The sequence below is a fragment of the Cuculus canorus genome, chromosome 3 (genome assembly GCF_017976375.1).
Source record: "Cuculus canorus isolate bCucCan1 chromosome 3, bCucCan1.pri, whole genome shotgun sequence".
Lineage (NCBI taxonomy): Eukaryota > Metazoa > Chordata > Aves > Cuculiformes > Cuculidae > Cuculus > Cuculus canorus.
Window position 1 is genome coordinate 41730222 of NC_071403.1, and position 26743 is coordinate 41756964.

Here is a 26743-nt window from a genome sequence, read left to right on the forward strand (position 1 = left end):
TGACATGAGACATCATACAAGTTTCTATTGTAGTAAAGATTTATCAGAAATTATTTCCTAAAGCTTTGTAAGAATTTAACTGGTAACTGTTGAAATAGTGGTTGAAAAAAAAAAACCCAACAAAACCAAAGCCATAAAGTAACTCATCAAATCCTGCCTTTTCTGTCCCATATGCAGAACACCTGCACAATACTACCTGCTCCTTAAAGTTCTCTAATCTCTTCCATTTTAAAAAGGGATATAATTAAAAACCTAGTGGTAAAAAAAAGTCAGAATTTCCAGTGTTAACATTTTCAGTCAGGATACGCAGATAAATCTGGAATTGGTCTACCACTAAGTTTAAAAAAGGCCAACTAAAGCTGTATCACTGTGAGCACTCTGCCATTGAAGGTCCTTGGCAAAACTACAGAAGCCTCATCCACCCATCCTTTTGGCAGCAGTGTGATGCTACTGGGTAACCTACGTGGGAGACAGCAGACATCACTGTACATCCTGCCAAAGCCCCACATATTTATCTGCAGAAAAACTGCAGAAGAACTGCAGATGCTGACAATCTGGAACACTGGTTTTTATTAGACTGTGTTCCACAGCGTATCTGACAAAAAGGGCAATTCTAATGTACAGAGATTAGATATTTTTATAACTTTGCCAGGAAGGACTCCCAGACAAACAAGAGGAAGTTTCTTGTTTATTGCAATAAGATTTGACTCTGAGTCAGCATATAATTAATCCTCTACACAGACAATCACTTAATACAATGCACTCCAGTTAATTAATAGAGCCAATGTAATAGGCAGATGCTTATGCATTTCTTGCCCTGAAGTGACTTTTTGGCTACTAGAAGAAAAACTGTTTCGAATGCAAATGCTTTCACAAGTAAAAGATAGTAACTGTCTTCCATAAGAAATCCACAGCGTATAAAGGATATCTCAAAGTATATACACATATCAAAACTGCTATCAAGAGCATTATGCCTATTCCACCACTTAAAGAGATTTAATTTAACATCTAGAAGTGTTGGATATCATTAAATACTACTTTTTCCAGTTAACTGAACATTATATACTTGGAGTTATTTCTTTCTAAGCAAAATTCCTACTTACCTTCTCATTAAGCTACAAATCACTACATCGTGCAATTTTTTTGATTGTCAAAACTGTAAATCAATAGAGCAGCACCATATAGCAGCACTACCTGAAGGAACTGAAGTAACTTTAATTCAAATCAATACTTTACAAGAAATCTCTTCAAGCCCCAAAGGTTACTACTGTTGAATTTTCCAGAGGAGTCAACAAGAAGCTATTTTTCATGCAGCGTTCCGTCTTAAAGTCTGCCGGGCACTCAGAAAAGGCTGAGAACAAAAGCTGGAATTTACTACCCAATTAGGTCAGACACACTAGCGCCTCAATAAGCAAACACGAGCAAATACACCCAGTCTTTGTCATGGTTAGAATCTCTAACTCCAAAACTCTCATGATTTGGACTCATGCATTGAAAATGTAGTTCTGCCTCTTCTTCAGAATTTACATCTATTAATTGAAAAGACAAAGCAACACAAAAATCTACCCCTGCAATCTCATCCACGAAATTAGGCTATCAGGCTTCTCTTCAGTAAAAGGTGATTTTTATTGTTAACTTTAACTTTGTGCCCCTGCTACCACCCTGATGTACAAGTTGTTTCCTATCAGAAAGCACTGATAGCAGACTGTGTACCTCACTATATATCTTATACAGATATTCTATATAAGCCTTGAACAGATTATTAAATATAGATTATCCATAAACTATCAGAAACTGCCAGTTGTCATTTGTATAAAATCTTGAATTTCAGAACTAATTCTGAAATGTAATGTTTTTCAGAAATGACTCCGTGGACTCAAAAGATAAATGTATTCATATAAGACTTATAAAAAGCCTAAGTAATTAACTCCACTTTACCCCTTCAGCAACAACATAGTCCTTGCCAGTCTGTAACTACAGGAAGTGTAGCTTCTGGCAGCCTAAAAGTGGCTCCCCTTGCAAGTTAATTATAACTAAATACAACTTAAACTAATAACTACTACTAATTATAACAGTTTTTGCTGCTGTGATAGCCTGAATCCCAAGGCAGAGACACACTACAGCATCATCCTGAGACTCAGCAATGCATTGCATAGTGGGTCCATGTAGTCTACCTGCAAAAGTAGCAGTCCCACCCATTAGCTGCTGTCGATGCTTCCCTCTCTCCTGCAAAGGATGTGCAACTCCTGGATTCCCAGCTAGACAAAAATTTTGGTGTGGACTCATAGGGCATAGAAGTTCACTGTCTATTCAATAGCAGTGCTACTTCAGGATGGTCCTAGACAACTAGGAACAACTCAGTTTCCTACTAACACTTAAACCAGGTATGTTTCAATGTCTATGTAAAATGATGGATATTTCTGAAATTTGCAAAATAAAGGAATGCATACTATAAGGAAAAAAGTGACTATCCCTGTACTGAAAATAAAATAGCTTCTCCTAATCTACTTTTGAAAATTTTACTAAACTTAACACAACTGTTTGCATCAGATTCCACAGGACAATGAGAAAATTATTTTACAGAAATAAAATTTTCAAGGAAACCTTATTTTATCTCTAAACACACAGCACCATACTTTGCAATAATTACCTTTTCAATATCTCTAACCTGATGCTGCCTCTGGAACACAGCATAAGTACATAATCGGTTCCAGTTGGGGTTACGTTGTATTGCTGAAACTGAGGAATGTCTCTTTGGCACAACTTGCATTAGAAGTTACGTGGATGCATTTGATCATTTCAGTACTCATTGTCAGAGCAACCCTAAGACAGACGTCCACGTAGTAACAGAATGACCGTGTTGTCGAGGTTGGAAAAAAAAATTTAAGACAGAGTCCAATGATAAACCTAATACTGCCGTGTTCACCACTAAACCACTTCCTTAAGTACTACATTTACATGTCTTTTAAATACATCCAGGGATGAGGACTCAACCACTTCCCCGGGCAGCCTCTTTCAATGCTTGACAACGCCTTCAGCCAATAGATTTTTCCTAATAGCCAGCCTATACCTTTGCTGACAGAACTTGAGGTCATTTCCTCTTGTCCTATTGCTTGCTACATGGGAGAAGAAACCAATACCCATCTCGCTACAACCTCCACTCTATAGACAAGGAATTGGTTGGATAGTTGTATGCGAAGAGTTGTGGTCAACACCTGAATGTCGAAGTGGAAACCACTCACAAGTGCTGTTCTGCCAGGGTTGGTATTGGGACAGGTGTTGTTTAACATCTTTGTTGGAGACATGGATAGTGGGATTAAGTGCACTCTCAGCAAGTTTACTAATGACACCAACTTGCGTGGTGCGGTCAATATGCTGGAGGGAAGTAATGCCATCCAGCAGAACCCTGACAGGCTTATGAGGTGGGCCTGTGCAAGTGTCATGAAGGTCTTGTACCTGGCTCAGGGCAATCCCAAGCACGAATACACACTGGGCAGAGAACTGATCGAGAGCAGCCCTGAAGAGAAGGACTTGGTGGTGCTGATAGATGAGAAGCTCAACACAAGCTGGCAATGCCTCCTTGCAGCCCAGAAAGCAAACTGCATCCTGGGCTGCATCAAGAGAAGCATGACCAGCAGGTCAAGGAAGGTGATTCTCCCCCCATATTCCACTCTCACGAGACCTTGCCTGGAGTTCTGCACTCATCTCTGGGGCCCACAGCATAAAAAGGACATGAACGTATTGGAGCAAATCCAGAGGAGGGCCATGATGATTAAAAGGCTGGACACCTCCCATAGAAGCACAGGCTGAGAGAGTTGGGTTTGTTCAGCATAGAGAAGAGAAGGCTCCAGGGGGACCCTATAGACCAGTACTTAAAGGGAGCCTATAGGAAAGTTTGAGTTGGACACTTTATCAGTGAGTGCAGTCAAGGAGTAATGGCTTTAAGCCGAAACAGTGCAGATAAGGAACACCACTTGTGACCAGCAGACACTGGATTTAACTCCATTCACCACAACAGGCACAACAAATACTAATGATAAGATCTCTTCAAATGGTTTTACTATACAGCAAGTAGAAAATTCTTTTAAAGGTGCACATTTAGTACCTCCAGAAATATTAGGAAGAAGCAAATTTGACAGGGAAATTTTTAGTAATAAATTTTCTATTGTCATGACACAGCTATCTTTATTCCAGTATTAAACTAGTTATTCTACATTGAAGTTTTCAAGAAACTAAAGCCTTCCATACTAGTTAACATATTTGATTTATAAAGTATTTGTTTAAGGAGGTCTTTTTACAAAATGCTGTTTTTTTTACACAGTGGATTTACTGGTTTGGCTGGTTCATCCGATCCCAACAGTAAGCTGGAGCAGTATCATAGGTCAAGCACCACATTTCTCAAATTACCTCAGCTTTAAATTTTGTACACATTATTGAAACAGTAAAGCTTTTCAAGACTCCTTCAACCTTTTCTCCTCTTGCTAGCATCAAGATGTGCCAAAGCATTAAGGGAAACATTTTAAACAAAAGTGAAGCTATCAGGAGATGTATGATATCACTTATTATGAATGCATTTTCAAAAGAAAATGACAAAGACTTTTAAACATAGCTGATATTCAGTTTTTAAAGATTTGTCTACTCTGTTAAAAGGCACCAGTCATATGACTAGGTAAGTCCATTAACCATTTAATTAATTTGAAAGTTTAGGGATAGAGCAGCACAAACTCAAGGCTTGTCCACAGTTCTGAGTCAACAACTTCTCCCCGTTCAACACCTTCTGGCTACAGTAGCAACACCAGCGCCCCCCTTCCATCCTTCCTCCCAGTGACCTCCCCAACTTCACTGCACAGTGACTCCAGTCCTTCAGCCCTATACAGCTCCTGGTTCCTCTCTGTCCAAATTTCCAACCTTTTAACAGCTCTCCAGAAATCTGCCCAGTTTCAGCCAGGAGAACAGAAACAGATGTAAAGATACTGCAAGAATCAAGCTTCACTCAGGTTTGCCTGTGGCTCTCCCAGAGAGCTAAGAAGTGCTGGTACAGGAGGGAGAAAGGCGCACAGGAAAAGGAGCAGGCTGCAGGCCTTGCTTAGTGTCAGTACCCATTCAAGTAGATCTCATGCCAAAGCAGGCAAAAAGCTCCCACACAAAGAATCTCATCCTTCTGTTTTAGGCTGATGTTTTGCTGCCCTTATCAACCTCCCACCCCATAAATCAATTCTGTGACAAAAGACAGTTAAGCAAAGAACATAAAAAAAAAAGGCAATCCTGGTCTATGCCTCCTCCTTTCCAAAATATTACAACTACTTATTTTCCCCAAACATTAACTTCCCAAAAAAAAAAAAGCAGCCGTTTGGCAAACTTTTGCATAATTACTCCTATCAGCTCTTACAGAGGTTTAAATAATTAAACTAAGCATTTCAGTTGAACTTCATTTTTCAGGGGGCGAGAGTAGGTAGAGAAAGAAGTCAGGCTAAAACTATTACTGAAACAAAAAGAAATTAGTTTGTTTCCAGCTACAGCTAAATTATTACAGTGATTTATTTCACTAGAACCTCCTGAAGTGCCTCAGGAGACATTCTTCTGTATTAAGCTTGCAATTACTCTACAGAGCTGTACTACAAATTCTTCATCCCTTTACAGCTGTCTCTGTTTTCAGCTACACGTAACTGAACTCCTGGCATCAGCTACTTGTGTTTTATACAGACTCAGGCTATATAGATTTTAACTTCACATGTCACAATAGTTCTTTCCCTTCAATACCATGTTCTTGGTATCTGTGGTATCTGTAACTTGTCAAGACTTCTCAGCCACAGGCTCCTCAAGTGTTTAAAAACTGTTTTCCACAATCCGTCAGTCATTAAGAGCTTTACAGTTCAATCAGAATTATGCTATAGACATAACATTTTCAACAGTAATTGCAAAGAGTTATTTTTGTGTTTTATTAAAGTAAGAAGCATAGTTATTTTCGTTCAGGAATAACAAACAGGTGTATGATTGCAGCAGTAGGTAAGATAACATCTTCTTCTATACTATGACATCCATCCAGTTAGATCTTACAGCATTTGATATCCCTAACAAAAATTTGCAATGCTCACTCATTCAACTTCTCATTACAGTGCACAGCAAGTGTACCCATTCTTAACCAAGTTAAGTTTTAACGAATTCAATGAACACTAGTCCCATGCATGGACGAAGGCTATTAGGTAAGGCCACAGTAACTCATTAGGATGCTCGTTTAAGATGGATCTCCCCAGCTGATGTCTCAGATGTACTATGTCGCATACCTGGTTTCGGCAGAAGCCACCTAAAGAGCTAACTAAAATTAAAAAGCGACACTGTCTTCACAGGACATGTGGAGCAAGTTGAAGTAGCAGTCTTATGTGGTGAGGAAAAGGAGGGAAATACAGCGAAAGCGAGTCCAGTGGCAGAAGCTTCCTAAATGAGAACTGTTGCCAAAGGAATTAACAAATAAACAAACGTTCTTGTTCGGTTTTACGCTTTAAAAGAGATTTAATCTGCAAAAATAAACAGTAAACTTTTTCTGCTAATTAATTCTAACTTAATGAATAGACTGTATAACATGGTTAAGGCAAGCAGTAACAGTAATATATTTTTTGCCTAGTCTGTTGCTACAATTTCTTGAAATACCAAAGTCCTCAGAAATGAGATTTAGGATCCTTTACTCAAGAGAGTTATCTAGAGGTTAAGATCAAGATTTACAAACTCTGTTACCTGCTCTGGAAATTCACTTTTTGAATGTCTGTGCAGAAGTCTAGTCTTGACTAGCTTCCAGAAGCAGCACAGACATTAGGGATGCTAAAACTCAATTTTCAGGCTTCACACTAGATAAAAAACAACCTTCTGTTATCCTCATGACTGCATCATGTCAAATACCTTGATTCTAATCAGACACAAAACACTTCGTATGCAGTAGATATAGCAAACTATGGAAGACTACAGTTATTTCAACAGTCCTTTTACTGGCAGAACTTCAGTGCTCCCTTGAAGAAAAACAAATACATTGTGTTAATACAAATTCTTTGAATTATGAAGAGCAGCTTCTATACATCCAGTGAGCAAAATTTATTCTTTGCATCTTCAGCTTTGCTTGTGGCAAACTTAAAAAGCAATGTCGGAGATCAAACTCCAGACTAAAGATAAGTCACAAAACTCAGCTAAGAGTACCAGCAACTTGCTATTGTCAGATATTCTAAACAACTAAATATCCCAATAGGGAATTTACATGCCACAAAAATACACCACAACACACAGCTTATAGGAAGTTAAAAAGAATGTCAGTACTTGAGAAAACTGACTGGCTTTAAAAATATTTTTTAAAAAAAAGAAAATCAACATATTTTAACAAAAACTAGAATATCTATTTAACTGCTCCATAAAAGCAGTTTACAGTCAAACAACTTATTCCAAATATTGCTTACACATTTGCCTCCAGTCCCCAAAGCATCAACTTTAACGTTAAAGCAATATACCAGGTTTTAAGGTGCAAGTTTCACATGTTTGAAAGCAAGTTTTAAAAACCATAGAATTTCCTTGAAGACCAAATTTGGAAAGACAGGCGATTCTATGATTTTGAATGCTTCATATTCATTCTACAGAATGATTTCTGTGAAATATATTTGTAAATGGAATGTTCCATAAATTTCTGAACTCTATATTCAAATTATTTAGAAGAAAATGTTTACATAAAAATAAGCAAACTATGTTAGCATAACACTTCAGTTACCTTTTGCCTTATTAAACAGTTACATTAATAATTTGGAGTTTCTAAAAAAAATACTGCATAAAAAGTACTAAACTCTTCTTGAAAACTGAAGGACACTGGACAGGCAGTCTTGCCCTCAAAATCTTTCCCATAGAAGCGCATATACTCTCATCACTTACCTCCCTTCACACTTCAGAAGCTTTAGCTGAGGTATTTTCAATGAAGCATTTTAATAGCATGGTTATCACTATCAAATAAAGTTGTAACAGGAAACGTAACTCCACTCAACTATTTTTGCCCCTATTCTTGTGTAAGCAGGGAAGCCACTGTCACGCCAAATGGCAGAATTATCAACACAGATCTATCACTGACTGAGTTCACAACATGGTTTGGCCCCAGAGCACTTTCACAAAAGATTTGGGCATGTACTTAAAAATTGGAAATAACAATCAACTTGGCATTTGAAAAGCAAGAAAAGACTGTACCAAATTACTGGAATGCCTGTGTGGGCAACGCCATTTGTGATTCTGGGGGTTGGTGCACTCAAACAATGGTTTATAGAAGATCTTTCACATACAATTAGATTGCAGATCATTGGTTCCATCACAACAAGCCTAGAATGTCCTCAAATTTAGGCAATATTTACAGGATATTTAATAATGCAGAGAGAGAGGGTTACTACCAGCATAACCAACTTCTTGTCTCCTCCTCACACACTTTCAGCAGTGCATTAGGAAAGGAAAAGGAGCCAAGATGACCAAATAGTACCCATCCCCATGGAGCTTTCTCCCTCAATGCAGGCACCAGGATTTATAATCAAAACTGTCTGGGATAGAATTGCTGCTAGTGTTGCCTGCAATGCTGGCAGGCTGTTAGACTTGCAAAGACAGAAGTATGTGCCAAAATATGTACTCTTGCTTGCCAAGCATATAATCCTGATGCATACTTCCTGATAGGAAAAGGATTTAATAACTATGAGACAATTTCCTTTTCCCTTTGCTTAGAAACTATCTTCTTTCCCACGTGCTTAAGGTCAGAGAAAAATAAACGGCATAGATCCCACATTTAAGAGCAGCTCAGTTAATTCTCTGCCTGGAATAGTCAGCTTCATTTGGTCAAGCACGTTCCATATTTTCTTAACAACTCCGATAACCATTAGGATAAGTTTTGGAAACTAACAGATTCTCTGTTCCCCATTACTCATTAAATACTTAAAAGTATATTGGAGAGTTCAATTGAATTGACCACACTCTGCTGTATGGTCTACCAAAAGATGCTCTCATGGTCTGAAACAGCAAAGGAATACCTGTGAAAGACTCTTTTGCTGATTTTAACCACACCCTTGGTTAAAATCAGAAAAATGTAAGTTTGTAGTAAACTTTCCATTGTTAGACATTTTAGGCCCATGGATAGCTTCTGACAAACAAAGGCTAGGATTTAAAAAACAAGTCCTCATTAAGAGAAAACTAAGGGTAGCGGATAGTAAACTCAAGAGATCTCATTGTAGAGCAAACGGGAAGGAGGTATTAATAACTACGTTAAAAATCTGTCAAAAATCTTAATGCATTTAAGAAAATTCTTCCTTCATAATAAGGCTTCTAAAGAATTATCAGTTGTCATTTAAGTCTACCAGAGCAGAGTTGTCCATGTGCTGAAAGATGCCCAGCAAATGACTTGAGTTTTACTAAGGTAACAACCATGACTGTTTTCCCTAACTTACAACAACCTTCTGCTTGTTAATAACTTTTCCTATTTGCAAAAAAAAAAAAAAGGAGGAAATGAGACCTTTTACTCACAACAAGCTGCAAGATTTCAGTTGCTAAATAAAATGTATTCAACTGAGCGAACTTAAAAGCTTACAGAGGATATAGCAAAACAGTTGACACAGGTTTTAAAACAAAAATCAACACCACACAGCGAGTTGTGTAACAGCAAGATTTTCCTGACAGCAAAAGGCAACCTACAAACACTCAGTTTTACCAGAGACATTTTTGATTTTCAATTTCTTACCATTAACAATTCTTGAAGCAGAAAGCAAGAAAAAAGGTAAGATTTCAGAGGCGGAAAAGCCTGCTGAAGTAAATTAGAATTCTCAACTGAAATGGGAAATACAACCTTCTGTCTCCCAAACTCCCATAACTGCCACTACGTCTAACTACTATGTCCCACGTAGTTTAAGCCCCATCTGACATCATCAAGACACATCTGTACAAATAATGATCAAAATTAAAAGACAAAAAAAAAAATCCCTTGCCTCTGCTTAGAGGCTAAATCAGGTGGCTTTATTTTTAACCATTACTTTATAAATGACAAGCTAGGCAAACATTTATGTACATACATATATACATACACATACATAGTTAAAAGCAAACCCCTCTCTGTATTGCTAATTTTCTGACCGCTCCTCTCCTACCTTATTAGTACCGCCTGAAACACCTTATACAAGCCTGGAAGCTGGTCTTTAGAATGAAATGAGCTCGACATTCTTATAAGTGCCGAGGTAATCATTGGCAAAGTGTACATAGACCATACGTGACAAGCATTACAAGACAAACTACTAGGACCCTCTCCTATACCTAACAGATGCTTATGGGCTCACAGGAGACAGCTGGCACCATGTCCTTGCTGCATATTATGGTTTGCAGGTTCATCCAGTCTTAGGCTCCCCAGTACAAGACAGCTGAAGACACACTGGAGCAAGTACAGCAAAGGCATGCAGTACCTGCCATACAAGGAGAGGCTGAGAAAGCAGGGATGGTATAGCCTGGGAAAAAGAGAAGGCCTGGGATCATCGGAGCTTATCGAAGTGTATAAATGATGGGAGTGGGTAGTAAAGAAAATGGAGCTGGGCTGTGCACTGGGGTACCTAGTGAAATCATGAGGCAAAGGGGATAAATCAAAATACAGGAAATTCTACTTAAACATAAGAGAGGGAGAATAACTTTTTTACTCTAAGGGTCAAACAGAACAGGATGCCCAAAGCTGTGCAGTCTCCATCATCAGAAGTATTCAAAACTGAAAGTTCTGTGACACTGCATGAAGCAGAAAAATGGGTTGGACTGAGCACTCTCCAGAGGCTTCCTTCCAACTTCAACATATATGCTTTAACTCCTGCAACAAATAAACCTCAACAATTCTATAACTCCTGGCACAAAAAAAAAAAAAGGCTAATGTTCTCCAAAGAAAACACGAAAAAATAAATAATGTAAAGCTAAGACAAGAATGTCTTTATGTTATCCTATGACATATGCCAAATACATCACAAAAATAAAACTACAATCCCCACCTCAAAACAGCTAATAATCTAACCTAACCAATACCAAGAGATACCACCCATCATCAGATGTCTTAGGAATAGGATGACAAAGACTAACCTGAACTCCCAACAAGACCACTGCTTGAAACATTGCAATTGTGGACCTGTGCAATCATACTCCCTGTTCATCTGTTTGTTACCCTTCCTTAGTAATGGTTCAGTTCAATAGTCAATTTCAACCAAATTTAGCAGTGGTCCAGGGGTCTCAATAATACTTGACTTCTACCTAACTCAAAACCACTTTGGCAGGAAAAAAATCCAAAGTAGCAAAGAGCATCTAGTACAAACCCCTATGTAACCCATTCTACTTCGCTTACTAGCTTTACGATCAGCACTTCTCAGCCAGGCAAAATACATACTTACCTAGTGATATTTCGGGGTTCTGCATTAAGTATATTTAGGGGATAATGGAAGAAAACAATGGAAAGCAGTACTGACAGCACAGCAACATTTGTGGAAGGTAAAATTGAAATTTTGTTATAAAGGAGAGCAAGACAAAGTCAAAGAAAGACCATGCTTCACGAATTCTTCCATTAGAACTTAGTTTTTAAATATTTAAATCCTAATGCTTTCAGGTAAACTTTAATTCTGAGGAAGATTACAGGAAGGTGAACATATTTCTCACCACTAGCTAAGAGAGGCTAGTGTTTCTGTATTCCCATATTACTACTTCCAACTATTGCTGAATACCGTACAGCAGAGCATCACAGCATGAAGGGAGGTAAAAGGAGAAAGAACATGAGTGGAGCAATATTTACAATACATGAAAAACTGATTATTACCTAACAATTCTACTGCTTAAGTCCTGCCTTTACCATACTACTACTATATTAATTAGAAAGTTTTTTGAAAGAAGCTAGCTGAAATTAACCCAACAATATAAAGCAATTTCAGCTATTACTAGATAGATGGGCTCGCTAAATTCAGCTTGCAGGCCTTCAGAAGAGTTAGGAATTCTGAGTTTCTTCCCCCACCTCGCTCATCCACCACCATTCCACTGAGAACAAAAACTGATTTGTGCCTTTAACCCAAAGAATCTACGCTCAAACACACGGACACTTAGCTGACTATAAAAGCACAGAGCACAGTGCAGTCCTGCTTATTGCAGGTATTAGAACTGATAATGCCAACTGGATGATGTAGATGACAAATTTTTGTCTCCCGATTCACTAGCTTGATAATTCTGGTCAAATATTCACAATGGCTTTGCAAAGTTCAGACCAATTATCAGTTTGAATGCATCTCAAAGTACCTCAACTGTTGCAGGTGACAAGTCTGAGGAAACAAAACTTCATATAGTCATCCTGGGATTTTGGCAGCAGCAATTCTTCAGACTACAAATAACTTGTGGCATCATTTCTGTACCCTTGCCACAAGGGCACAGAATTTGTTGCAGTTTATTTGGCATGGTGACCTCTTAAACTGGAAGCAGAGAGCACAACCACCACATATGGTAGCAGAAGTGTTATATCCCCAAGCAAAAGGTTAACTTTACTGACAGCTGGGTAGTCTAACTACTTTCAAACTGAGCACTAACAGATTTTCAGTGCTGCAATGACAGTTTAGACAGACAACTTCACATACAGACTATACATAAAGCACTTTGGTCTCATGCACAGAAATGACTATACCAGCTTCCATACACTTTTCTTTTGAAGAACATACCAGGGTCAGTACAGTATGTTAGAGGTATCTAACAATATACCTCAGAGAAATTCATTTGCAGCCTGGGTAGATCTTAAGCTGCTCATTTAAGTTTCTTGACTGCTGCTCATTTAAGTTTCTTGACTTGGAAGAAAGGAAATCAGATGTGTAAATTAAGTTATAATACTCTTGAGATTCCTTAAGGAGGAGAAAAGAGTGAAGAGTCTTTGGCATCTTATTACAAGAACTCAGCAGATCCAATTTAGAACTCTCATAATGGCATCTCAACCTTTCCAGATAGGTCAGGAGATACCTCATATTTAATAACACTCTAGTCTCCCAATGCTTATGTAAGTTACAGAACACCACAAATACAGCCACCAAAACTCCTCAAAAAAATAAAAAGCATACAGAAAGCTCTTAATGCATCTATCTTTGTATTTTTGGGACAAAAATCACCATTTTCACTACAATAAATGCCACCCAAAAAGGTATTTCAATACCCTTACATATGAACCCCTGGTAATGACTTTTGAAAGTCACTGTAACTAGCCATTTTGATACAAGAACCTTTTAATTGAAAAGTCACACAATTAATATATTACTGTAGGCAGCGACAGTCTATCATAATATTAGTTCCGCTGACTAATAATCCTATATTTTTAAGTCAATAGCAACAACAGTCAGTGAAGGTATTTTAGAAATATTTTAGCTTTACAGACAAAGTTAAAATGTTTAAGTCAGAATCGCTGACACAAGAGGAAATAAAACTATCCACGGGGAAAAAAAAAAAAGCAGCATCTTACTGATCATACACAGCTATGCTTACTCAAGTGTCTTGTGAGCACAAAACCACAATAATGCAGTCATTGCAGGGCAGACTGCAAGTCTCTCTACTTCTCACTTTTTCCACTTTATGCTATTCAAGAACTAGCTGCTAACTAGACCTCTGAATGTAACTATTTGCACTATGATGCTAGAGAAAGTCAAAGCGCACTATCTGTAAGACAAAAAAGACTAGCAGCATTTACTTATGAGATGGACTAAGTACAGCTTATCCTAACAGGATACAAAAGGCTGCAGAACAAAAAAAAAAAAGATGACTTCTGAACAAAACTCAAAAAAACCAGGAAAATAAAATTATGCAACAACTATGCCTCCTCTTCTCTTATTTCTCACTCCAGAAGTTTTGCCCTCAGCACAGCAATTAGAAATTGAAAGCTAGGGGAATTCAAAGCCAGGGAGCTTGTACCTACGCTCTCCACATGCACTAGTAACTTTTGTCTTGCTATCACTTCTCCTTGGGCAGCAACAAGCTAAGAATTTAAGGAGTTTGACCTTTCTGCTCCATTCCCCAAAACTTTCACAATAGAACTTGCAAGTGTGCATTGAAGAATAGCAGCAAAGCATATAAACAACTCAAATAGCCAAATCAGTGGATCAAGCTGGAAAACTGAATATAGTACAGATGCTCTTGGCTAAAAAGCACCGAATTGCTGGCAAAATTCTTGCAGAATATTTCAGTGTTTTGCAGAATTTTCAGCCCTTCAGGATATCAGCAAAGATAGTTTTGTCATGTGAATGACTTTATGCTCTTGAGAAGTAAGCTGCTCTTGGCAACACTTTTCAAGCACAGCGACAGATCAGTAAATTGAAAGGTTTTTCATGCAAAGAAATAGACGCCTCAAAAGATAACAGGGCACCTTCCTCAGTCTAGCAGGATAATAGGAGCAACAACTGCTTTCAAAACAAAATGTTAGAAACATTGCACAGGAGCATATTCAGCTTAGTTTGACTTCACAGGAGATGAGTCTTTATATTGTCATCATGTTGATGTAAGGTTTACATTAGAAAAATCTCATCTGCAGCAATAATTAAGTTCCTTATTTAAAAAAAAAACTAATTCTAAGGTGGCTACTTCAATTTCAGCTAAAGCTCCAGATATGCTCACTTTCATAGAAAGCAACAAGAAGCCTTCCATATTAAAGTAGCATAGCATTTAAGTCCCACCTTGCATCAAGTAACATTTTACTGCTCACAGCAAAGAATACTTTCTGCACACCTCTGCAGCATACCACACTATCAGACCACTTTCAAACCATTACAAACATTTCTTTAGCAGTGATTAGCAGAGCAAAAGCCATTTTCAATTCTCCAGTAGTACTGGACTTCACAAACATTAGTGTTTACTTTAGAGTTAATTCAAGGGGAAACCAAAAACAAGACAAAAGAGGAGAAAATGACATGGAGAAGGAGAGGTTACAAAGGGCTCACTTGGAGCTAAAAGGATAAAAGAGAGAGAAAATATGGGCGAACCACACCCTTGTAAGATAAACTGAAATGGAGGGAGGGAAAGAAATCACACTCAAAACAGTACATCTACTGTTGAAAATGGAAGCCCAACTTCAGTTGTTCAACGTAACCTGCATGCAGACTACAGATTCTCAGACTCCTACTTCAAAGACATTGCTGCAATTACATTCTTGTTTTAAAGGTTCCATAATAGCATCAGTAGTTCAAAAGTATTGTTCTTGAATGATTCATGGACACAGAGTTACTCATCAATATCACTACTTCACCAGGCTGAAATTTAGTACTGGAAAGAAAACTTAGTTTGGGTAGTCTAGTTAGTGGCTAAATTCATTATTTGAATGTTGGCAAATATAAGATACCTGCGATCAAAGGTACAAAAGTAATACTGTACTCCTTAAGCTCACCAAGTCAGACAAAGAAATGAATCAGCCATAAATGTCTCTAGTATCTCCAGCTGCAATTCACTCCTACACAGCAGTACATTTTCCCACCATGTCATCATAGTTTACATACCATTTCAGACCAATGCTCTGCAAAATATGTTCAAAGAAGTCAAGTTTCTGTAATTTTACTTTAGGCTACTGAAAAGCAGACAATTATAATTTTAAGCTTGCAAAAATCTAATGGCAAAACATGGCTTGTTTTCTATAGAAAGTGAACTTAATGCCCTAACAACAGCACACTTTCAAGTGGAAAAATGGTACAGGCGGAATTCCCATTATAGCAGAATTTTGTTGTTCTAATAAAAATATTTAATACTTGTGAAGCTTTGTTTTGACAGATGTCAAAGTTGCTATTTTATTATTTTTCTCTTTAATTTTAGAAATAACATTCATTGAAAAACTTGACAACTTTGTTCCCACACAGAAATTAAACTAACACTGTTTTGTCATGCGAGAGTTATTCAAGCCTCTACAGCACCAAGAAACTTCAGCAAGAGAATTTCCACACAATTATTCAAGTACCAGCTACATTCTTAGAATACTGCTATAATGCACCTGATGGGGAAAAAAAAAACCTTAACTGCATAAAATCAGACATTTTTGCATCTGTATAATAAAATCAGAGTAATCTGAGTCATATTTGTTATCAGGCTCTTGCTTTGTACAAGTGTATAGGAACTCTCTTCAACAGATCAGGATAAGATACTTCTAAGAACTCATCTAACAGCAAACCAACGCTGTCATAACAGCGCTTCCCCACTGACTTCCTCCACTGACATATAGTGGCAATAGACTTGGAGGTAAGCAACTGGTCCCAGCACGCTGGTGGGAGGCAGAGCCTGAAGCTAGTTAGCAGAGGCTGCTCTTCTCCGAAAGAAAAAAAAACAAACCATCTTTATTCCATCTTATACTAAAAAGAGGATGAGGGAAGAGCAAGCAAGACCTGACAAGCTGCATAAACTACAGGCAACACAAGTACTACCCCAGAGTGTAACTCACAAGGATTGGTAAAGCAGGATATTCTTCTAAAGGAAGCTCTAAGGGCTTGCTGCACTACTAAGTTTCAGCTTAAATAATAACACAAAAAAATCATCTAACTACTAAAATTAACCCTTGCAACAAAACTCTCCACTAAAAAGTCACTTCAAAGAGGTAAAAATTTGAAAATTGATTCAAATTCAATAATATATAGAAGGTAGACCAAAAGAAAATGGCACTCGAGGAAAACACAATGAATTCCTGATAAAAAAGACACGTCTTTCCTAAGGTTAGAAGCAACCAAAAAAATGCAATATCAATGGATTTTATAATACTGTCTTGCACTAACTCCCAGTGCTTAAAACTTAAAGCACTTTCCCTATTACAAACACTAGGATAATTTCTTGATATACCATGTAGTACAAATTCTAACACACAAAATGTGAGCACTTCATTCCTGCTTTGTTTTTTATCATTGCTGAAAATACAGCAATTTCATCTCTGAAGTGATAGTTGATCAAAAGCACAGTCCAATATTGGAGGAGTATGGTCAAAGCAAAGACTTCACCTACAACATGAACATGCGAAGTAAACAAGAAAAACCACCCCCAAAAATCCACTTTTTATAAAGTTTCCTGTGTTTTCTATATAAGACATTTTCATGAACACTATTTCCTTGCCAAACAACCTACATTTAAGTTGTTCAATAAAAGTTTTTTAAACTGTTAATGATGACCCACAAAATAGACAATGCGAAAGACTCACAAAACCTTAACTTATTTTTGTTAGGTTCCTGTTCACTCCGAACTGCAGGGAAGGTGTTTGCCCTACACCAAAATGAAAATTTTTTCCCCCTACAATTTTTCTTAATCACCAACTACCTCCTGACCCCTCAAAATTAAAAAGCATTCCTCAAGAACAGCTTCCCCTAGGAAACTACACTAGAAACCTATAACCATCACTTAACTTTACTGCACTAATCTATCCATAGCCCTGGATGAAGCCAGGGGGCTTTTTTTGTCTATTTGTGAGGGTTTCATTTTGTTTTGTTTGTTTTAAAGCCAAAAATAAAAGTAAGGTTGACTAGGACCTGTAGGTGCAAACTACTGTCCTTTCATCTGAGTTGTTGCCACAGCTACATGATCTGTTCACCAAGACACACCTATGGACACACTGCCTGAGTTATATGAAACAAAGCTTCAGTCCGGAAAAAAACACATGCACCACAACTAAAAACAAAAAGAATCAGGCATAAGAAAACTGTATGCTTCAAAAAAAAGGCCTATGCTTTTACCTTTTTGACATAACCAAAGGTGTGAAAATATTCACAGAACATATGCTCATTTGTTGTGTCTTGTGCAGTTAATTTAACTACTTATACATTGATCATTCTACCCATATACACTAGTCATACCTGCCCCTTTAGCTATAGTGTTGTTAATCTGGGGAACACCACAACATAAGAAGCTGCTTAGTATTTGAAAACTATTATTTGCACAAAAGTCTTTAATTTAAGTATTTAAATGTAGTTTTAAAATATTTAACCAAAAAAAGTCAAAGAAAAACTGAGTTATTTCTAAGATGATGTGTTAAAATACCTTTGTGAGCTTTTGAACAGAAAGGATCCACAGATCTTTAGTGAATACCCTTCACAAGCAAGCAAAGATAATTCAGCAGTAAAAGGAAGAAGCAGATTGACTGGGACATAAATAACCTTGACATCTAAATTGCAACATACCATCTTTTTGTTTTTTAAAAAACTTCACCAGGTAAATTAATCTTCCCACATCATTCAACAGTTTATTCATTCAAGAAGTTTCAAGTCAGAAAATTAGGGCTCATGACAGTGCCCAAACAGTTCAGATACTATTTCCGTGTGGTCTCAATTCAAAGCTTTAATGCTGCTATGTATGGTATATATCTTGCCCTCTGTCTAAGGCTTAAGAAATACTCTAAATCAGCACCAAGAGCTGGGGAATTTTATGGTAAAACAGTCTTCACTGTAGGTGTCGCCTCGAAACAAGTGAATAAAAAAAATATCAGGGAACACTGGAAAAAGGCCTGAGCACACACCCCCCCCAAAAAAATGAAGTCTTATAAAAAAAAAGAAAGGCTGAAGCAAATCTGCTCCAAACATATTAAGAGCATCTCTTGCATGCTTAACATTGACTTTTATAAATCCATTTGCAAGCAGTAAATAAAATACTTTTCATTCATAGCCCAGTACTTCAAGTATCACAATTCCTCAAAATAAACAGTTAAATCATTTAGACTTCACATTAAGCACAGAAGATACACTTCAGCTACAGTATGTGTATTTTTATAAAATTTCATGACACTTTCTGAAATATAAGAAACAAATAACCATAATACCTACAGAGATAAGAAGTAATGCAGCTTCTAGCATCATCCTTTCATATGGGAACTAAAATTGCACGAACTTTTCCTTCAGAGAAGTCTGCCACACATTTAATATCTAGCCTCTAGTAAAGATAGCAAATATTCTGTCAGGATTGAGTTTAATGGTCTAGGGATGGAAGTGGAATGTCGGGTTATCTAATTTTTACTACATTTGCTAAAACAAGCATGTGGTATTGTATACAGGAAGCCACAGTAAGTTTTTCTTTGACCCCTTCAAGTCTTCAGAAAGCAGAAATATCTAGTTAAATTAGTCATACAAGGTTTCTTAACACATGATTATTTGAATGCATCATGCTGTCACTCTCCCCAAGGCAGAACACTGCTGTTCACTACTGTGTTCTGTAGTAAGATTTCATTGTGTTTGGATGAGGTTTTTAAACATCAGTCTCTGGTAATCTGTCATTTTACAGAGCATTCCTATGGAGAAGGCACCTTTTCTCATCTAGAGCACAGGACTGAAGCATTCCAAATTTAATTTATATATGTAGTTACATTTCTACTACAGTAGAAGAACAATGTGCTGATAGTAGTGTAAACTTTTTTCCTGGAATACCTCAAGTATTTGGTCTCAAAAGTCATCACCCTATTCTGCAGTTATCCCATGGAACTTAAATAGCACCCTTATCTTCTAAAATTACACTGGGACTAAATTAAAATGCTACAAAAAAGTAATATTTAAATATGCTATTTTTCACCTTTTCTACTGAATGGAATTAAGAGGTAAAAGACTGAGAACATGTATTTCAGTCCTCAGAAATGTCTTACCCGTCTAAGTAAAAATATTTCAATGTATCCAGAAAAGTTATAATGGACTCATGTTGTCAGCCAAATAGACTCAAGATGGGGGGAAGGAAAAATAAGTAAATCTGGAAGCGTACAGATCTTATTAAACATTACTCGCTTTTCACAAGACATCCTCAAGCACACAGAGTAGAGAAAGCACACTGTGACAATGAGCCCAAATAGCCAATAGCTTCAGTTAATCAGCAGGAGTTCAGAGTCCAAAACAGATTTAATACTAAAATCACTTGCAATTGGGGTTTGCAAAGAGTAGCAGCATTGATATGCAGGAGTCCTCTGCTTGATCTGAGCAGCCACCTCTGACTGTTATACAGCTAAACTCTTGTCAAAGATTACTACAGTACAAAAAATGTGAATTACAAAGGAGACAAAGCAGTCTTAAGATCTAACATGGAGTCAAATGTGAAGTTCATGCCATGACATGCTTTGGATTCTGGTTGTGGGTTTCCCTCACCCTTTCCCTCCAGACACTGGATTTGCTTCAGATTCGTTCAATAGCACAATATTCCTACCAGGAAAAGTATCCAAAGAGCCATACAAGAAAAAAGATCAAGTCATCCAAGAGAAAATAAAATTATATACAGGCTTACTATTTTGCTACATTTCTTTAATTGACTGATGATGAAACAACTGCTGCTACAGTATTAGTTAAGTACAACATTCAAGTACAACTTCAAAAGAAGGAAGCCAAATGGGATAAACCAGCTTCTTTCACCTGCAATAAAGCAAATGCTTTATTCAACAGTGTCTACAAAGTACCAAACACTATTTCAAAATTGAATAAGAACTTTCAGATCCAAAATAGAAATGCTCACACTCAAACAAGTTTGCAGGACATAGTCATACTCAGTATATTTTAAAATATTTTACAAATGAATCCTTGCTTATGTAAGTAACTGGAAACAAAAAAAGTTTCAATAAACATGAAACCCAAGTGCATATTTTCAGCATCAGATTTTAAATTTAGGGTGATTTTCAGAAGTCGTAGGGGATACATGCTGAGTCAATCAGAATGTAAAGGCCTGGCTTACCAATTCAAAAGCCTGCAACAAGAATATATATTTTAAATCCCATATACAGTAAAGCCGAGTATTTCAAATAAGAAAAAGCTGTTCTAATTTTCCATTGTGGTAAGAGATCACATCATTTAAATATGTACTGAAGAATGCTATTAAAAATATAAAAACTATGTTCTTAAAATGTTGTAGTCAAATTCTTATCCAGGCCACTAAAAAGAACACCACAGCTACACTCTATACTTCTCAAGCCACAGTAATGGGATAGCAGTAATTTACAGTAAAAACTAGTGTTACATTTAGCTGTACAACACTACTAATTACAGAGTCACTTCAACAATAAATATTTGGTTAAACTCTGCTTTGTCATCAGTGCAAGCAACTTAAGATGAAACTGATCTTTCAGTCCATACTTCTTTTTTGGAATCTATTTTTATTTTCTGGTAACTGAACATCTTTTCCTACAGAAAACTTCTCCAGAACTAGTGCTTTACAAACAGAAAACCACAGACAGAAGCAAAAGAGACGATGCAAACCTAGAGCACCAAAACAATCCACAGGATTGTTAAACTGTCCTTAGCTAAACTTATTTTACTACTCAGTGCCGAAGTCTTCAAACAGTAACCTTACAGAGCAGACACGCTGCATCACTTCGTAACAGCAAGGTAAGTTAAAAGACAGGCTGTATCACACCATTCAGAAAAAAACAGGGTGGAGAAACAGGACACAGACCAATGAGCACCATGGTAAATATAATATTAAGTAAAACACTCAGTTAACCCTCTAGACACTGACAGTCTCCAAGTTCTAAAGAAAGGATCTTCCTGCAACTCCTTCACAAGGTCTCTGAAGAGCCAATTCGCTATTAACAAAAACACTACAGAGATAAATGGCAGTAGTACCTACTTCTGACAATATTCAGAGACAATCAGCAATTTATGAAGAGTCCAACTTAAGTGTAGTCAAGCCTCCAAAGCATCTCATACTTGAGATCAGTCACTAAACATTGTTCCATCAAAGGAAGTTGTGATTTGCAAAGTGAAGTATAAGTATCTGAAAATCTTTGTGAGATTTTAAAAGTTATCTACTCTTAAAAGATCCAGCCCTAGATTTCCTCCACAATTAGGAAACAAAAAAGTAAAGAGCAAGTGAAGAAAATGATTTAAGAAGGGAAACAAGATTTGAGTTTTGTTTTGTTTGAGTTTGAAGTTTAACATTTTAAGTCCATACATTTCTTCAATTTTTTCTACTTTCAAAGTATTACAGTATGTCAGATGTAAGGAGCTACATAAAACCCAAGAAAATTACGAGCTGTAAACTGAAACTAGGGAACGCTATTCCACATTATGGTCAGCAATCCTTATGGAGCTTGCTGGGCAGGCAGCAGCGTAACATAGTGCTTGCAAAGTGCCATTAAAACATCAGACACTATTGCAATGGAAATAATTTTCCCTTCCCCGCCCTCGAGTCTGGTAAAACAAACAAGCATGTATTCTTGCTGCATTGTCCCACTTGCATTACATGCAAGTCTATAACCTCATACCATACATGGAACACAACTTTCATTTCACTAACCAAACGGTATAGGTATTTTTTGATTACCCAATCAAGATTCTGTTGATATGCTCTTCACTTACGTCAGTAATTTACCAAGTACTCAAAGACAAGTGAAGTCTACAGAGGAAATAAGCCACTAGTAAAATTACTTTCACAGAACAGTTTATATCACAAACTTCTTCATTAAGAATTGAAGAATATCCAAAAGTAGAAATATTTACCGTATCATTAATATGTTCTTTCCCATAAAATATTACAAAACTGACAACTTAAATCATGTAAATTTATCACATCAACAGCAAAAATATCTGAGAAGCTGAAACAGAACTTTGCCTATTTAGTAAATTCCTACAGCAAGACTTCCAATTTGAAAAAAAAAACCAAACCCATAAGTTACCTCTAACTCCAGTACGAGTCTTGAAATCAGTAGAATCCAATCAATTACGACAACTGGACTACAGTAAAATATCTTCGTTACCTGTAAGAGAAAGTTAAATTTGTAGTCAAATTGCACCAAAAATTATCCCACCAAGTGATAGAAAAAAAGATAAGTGAGATTGAACTGTGCTTAAATAAGAAATATTTTTAAAATCTGAACATTCTTCCAAATCGGGGAAAAAAATACACAATCATTTAACTTGCAACTTTGATTTTATCTTTTTAAAAAAATAGAACTGGCAGTTTTATTATAAATCTAACATTCTTAAAGTCAATAGTAGGCTTTTCTTTCAATTTAGAAGGTCAGAAAAAACTCCTTACAACGTAGTCTGACTTTCCTTATAACCCAGGCTATAAGACAATCACACACTCTCACATCCCCTTTCTTGCATCCAACCACTGTGTGAGCATACAATGAACAGTTTCCTAATCCTGCTTTTCTTGGGTTAAATTTGCCTGCAATGAGAAAGAAAGCTCACCTTCCCTCTTCTCGCACCCCCCCCCTCAACTAGAAATCAGTTCCAGAATGAAACCAGCATTTGAATGAGTACGTCTTTCTCAGGAAAGCATTCAATCTTACTTTAAAAATAGATAATGGAAAATACACTATACACTACAACCTTTGGTAAAATGATTTTTACCTCACTGAAATCGACACAGTAAACTAAAATGTAAAAAATTTGTCCTCTTTAAGTAGAGTAATTCTGTATTTTTACAGACATAATTATTAAAAATACAGGCCATTTGGACCCTTTTCCTGCCACTAAGTCATTTCATAGCCACTATTATCTGCTGTCATGCACATCACCGGTACATCTATCACCACTTTAGTTTGCTCCTTCCCCTTTTAATTCTTAAATACAACACTTCTGTACTGAAACTTGCTTCCCAGTTCTTGAAACTTCTGAAGTTCTTTCTGGTTATTACTATTAACTTTCTAAAGTTTAATGCTGGAAGTGAACAGAGTACAAAAAAGGAATTCCATAAGCACAAACTGCAGAAAGATTTTATTATATTGTCATACATTTTAATTGTTGTTTATATATCTAGTTTGATTTTTTTTAATAATGACTTGGAGAACTTGCGTCCAAACTATTATTAATCACAACCCACAACGCCTGCTTTAAATGTCTGTACTTCCTAGCACACTTTCCCATTTTCCACCTATGACCCACATTCTTCACCCTTAAATACATGACTTGGGAGTTGGCCACATCACAAATGTATATTTTGCCTATATGCACACTCAATAGATGATTCAGATCGTATCAAATACAATAAATAAAGCTATTCTTCGGGTTACCCTCTCTAAACGAGAACTATTGAGTGTAGTCACCGAAACCCCATTAACAGACTTAAAAGTCAGGCTAGCTTCAGAGAGTTGCCTTTGTTTGCTCCTACTTTTTAATTTAAAAACTGGTAATGAAACTCGGTATGAATTGATTGCAGTTGCTAGAGACTTATCAATTTAGAGGTGGAACAAAAGGTGTATTTTCAAAGGAATGAAGCCTGAAGTCTATTCCACATGGGCCTGGCTGTCAAGAAGTTTGAACTTCCCCTCTTTTCCACTGCTAGCATGTGTACACACTGATTTTGAAAGTGTTCTCTAAACCACTGTAAATGACACTGCTACAATGCAAGCTCATCTGCCATGGGTACAACCTGTTGATACAAACTTCGGGAGCCACAACCCCTAAAAATGCAGAAGGGAAGGTCATATTCTAAGCCCAAAGGGAATCAAATTGAGCAGAACATTGCAATTTAAGCAAGAGAAAGCAGCTCAACTTCCCACCATAAGAGGTTAACACCAGATAGAAAACAGCATGACAAGCAAAAATGGAAAACTGTTGGAAGGGAAGAGAGCAACAGCTGAAGCAGAACACTTCAGCTGAACACCCTTTCAGGGCCATTCCTGCATAACCCAGGATGACGCAAAAAAAGGTTCTGAACTGGGTCTGTTCCACAACAGCTTGGGTCTGTAGTTTACGGACTGAATTTATCTGCTGTTTGAAGATGAAAAATATCACACTAAAGCATTCAGCTTTATTTTTTTAGATAGTAGCACTTTGTCATTTCAAACTCTCCAGATCTGGAAACATTCAAGTTTATGAGAAATTGCTGAAGGCTAAGTTTTGGGGAACTATGAGCTTGTTGCATTTCACTAACACTTTGGAAGCACCCATACTAGCACACAGATAGTAAAACTAAGTAGAGCACTACATATCAATGACAACGCTATAAATTACAAGTTTTTAATTAAAAATGGGTCTTAAGACATCTTTACAAGAAAAAGCATCCTAGTTGAACTGTTCGGTAGTCACTACTGGTATCAGAGCACCTTAACCAAAGTTTACTGCCTAGCTGGCTATTACTTGTTCCCTGGTAGTGATTTATTTCAGAAGCTGTTTCTGGAAATCATAACCATTTAGACAACCATTCCTCAAACCTACTCCCCATAGGTCAAGCAGTGATCATTCATATAGTAACCTCCTTTAAATCCATTCTAGCCATACACATGCATGCGCAATGCTATTAACATCAAAAGGGATTAACTTCAACTCGGTGGGATCGTCACCTGTGGAAAAAAGCTGCACTAAAAACGTCACCACAGTGTTAACAGCTCTTTTCAGAGTATTCAGACTTCACAGTACTGTAATCAAACCTTACAAAAGAAAATAGGAAATAACTTCAGACTTGGAATTTATAAATAACATCATAACTTTTTAAAGACCTCAATGCATAATGTTTACTAATTTCAGGATGTCATAACATCCTGAAAGGCAGACTTGTTTCAAACAGCAAGTAAAAACATACAATAGGATTCTACACTGTTTTTTATCCTAATCCTGCAGGGAAAGGAAACTGGGAACACATAAGCCTTCTCAATTTATAGAATCATAGAACAGTTCGGGTTGGAAGGGACCTTAAAGATCTAGTTCCAACCCCTCTGCCATCTCCTATTTAATTACTGATAAACAGCTTCAGTGGAGAGTCCCGTTTAGCCCATTCTTCTGCAGTTACTCACAGCTATAAGAAAGAACCAGTCCAAGATGCAAACAGATGAAGCTGTAAGAATGAGGAGCGGTGTAAAAGAACTACGAAGCCTCTTCTCCTCGCGCACAAGCCAACCGCCAGACAGATTCTTTTTAATTTTTTTTTTTGAGGGGAGAGGGTAGAACCGCCTTTCTCTTCTTTTCCTCTCAGCCTCGGAGGTAAGAAAGGGGAGACCCAAAGGCGCAGGAGATGCAGGGACCGCGGGAGGGCGAGTGTCCCAAACCCACCCAGTACAACCCACGTCAACCCAAACCCAACCTCACCCACTCAAACCCAACCACCCCAACCCCGGCCAGGAGGCTCCTCGGGGCTCGCCTGGCTGCGACCAACCCTCTAGGGAAAAGAGCAAGGAAGAAACGAGCTGTGCCTGTGCGCCCCCCCTCCCCCCCCCCTCCTCCAGGGACCCCCGCACGCCCGGGGAGCGGAGAAAAGGCCCCGCCACTCCGGGCGCGGCTTCCTCGGGGGCCGCTGCCGCCCCCTGCCGTCCCCGCGCCTCGCACGGCCGGTCCCGGCTCTGACAGCCCCCGGCTCCCCGCTCGGGGGACGAAACGGCGGCGGCAGCGCTTGGAACCCCCCGCGGCAGCAGGACTGCCCCCTCCACGGGAGCAGGACCCTCTCACACACAGCGCCGAGGCGACAACTCCCCCCCAGAGCCGCCGGTACCTGCCGCCCACACGGCCGCCGCCTCCCGCACGCGAAGTTGAAGTTGCCGAACCGCGTCCGTCAGCGCGGCCCGCGAGAAAACCCCGCCGGCCCCGCCCCCCGCCCAACCAGCGCCCCGCTCGCCCCCGCGCCCCGCCCGCGGCCCCGCCCCCGCCGCCCCATTGGCTGCGGCCCACGCCGATCGCCGCGCGGGAGAGACGCCCCCGCCCCGCCCCGCGCGGGCAGCGGGTCAGAGAATCATAGAATCATCAGGTGGGGGGCGGTGGTCTCAGAGGTCTTTTCCAACCTAGTGATCCTATGATTCTATGAAAAGACCTCTTGGATCATCGAGTCCAACCATTCCTATCTGCCACTAAACCATATCCATAAACACCTC

At 38.2% G+C, this 26743-nt stretch overlaps 1 protein-coding gene across 21 annotated transcripts in view; it reads right to left on the minus strand.

The window, feature by feature from the left end:
* Nucleotides 1-26469, minus strand: part of EPB41L2 (erythrocyte membrane protein band 4.1 like 2) — a 117046-nt gene extending 90577 nt beyond the window's left edge. For 19 of the 21 annotated variants that reach the window (XM_054061286.1, XM_054061279.1, XM_054061285.1 and 16 more), the window contains exons 1-2: nucleotides 26368-26469; nucleotides 22610-22690 (exon numbers count right to left, since the gene is read on the minus strand). The gene's annotated coding sequence lies outside the window, so the exon portion shown is untranslated. Of the gene's footprint in view, nucleotides 1-1103; nucleotides 1270-22609; nucleotides 22691-25675; nucleotides 25728-26367 lie in introns of those variants that run through there. The other 2 variants (XM_054061266.1, XM_054061267.1) reach the window with 2 other exon arrangements.
* Nucleotides 26470-26743: the final 274 nt, after the last annotated feature.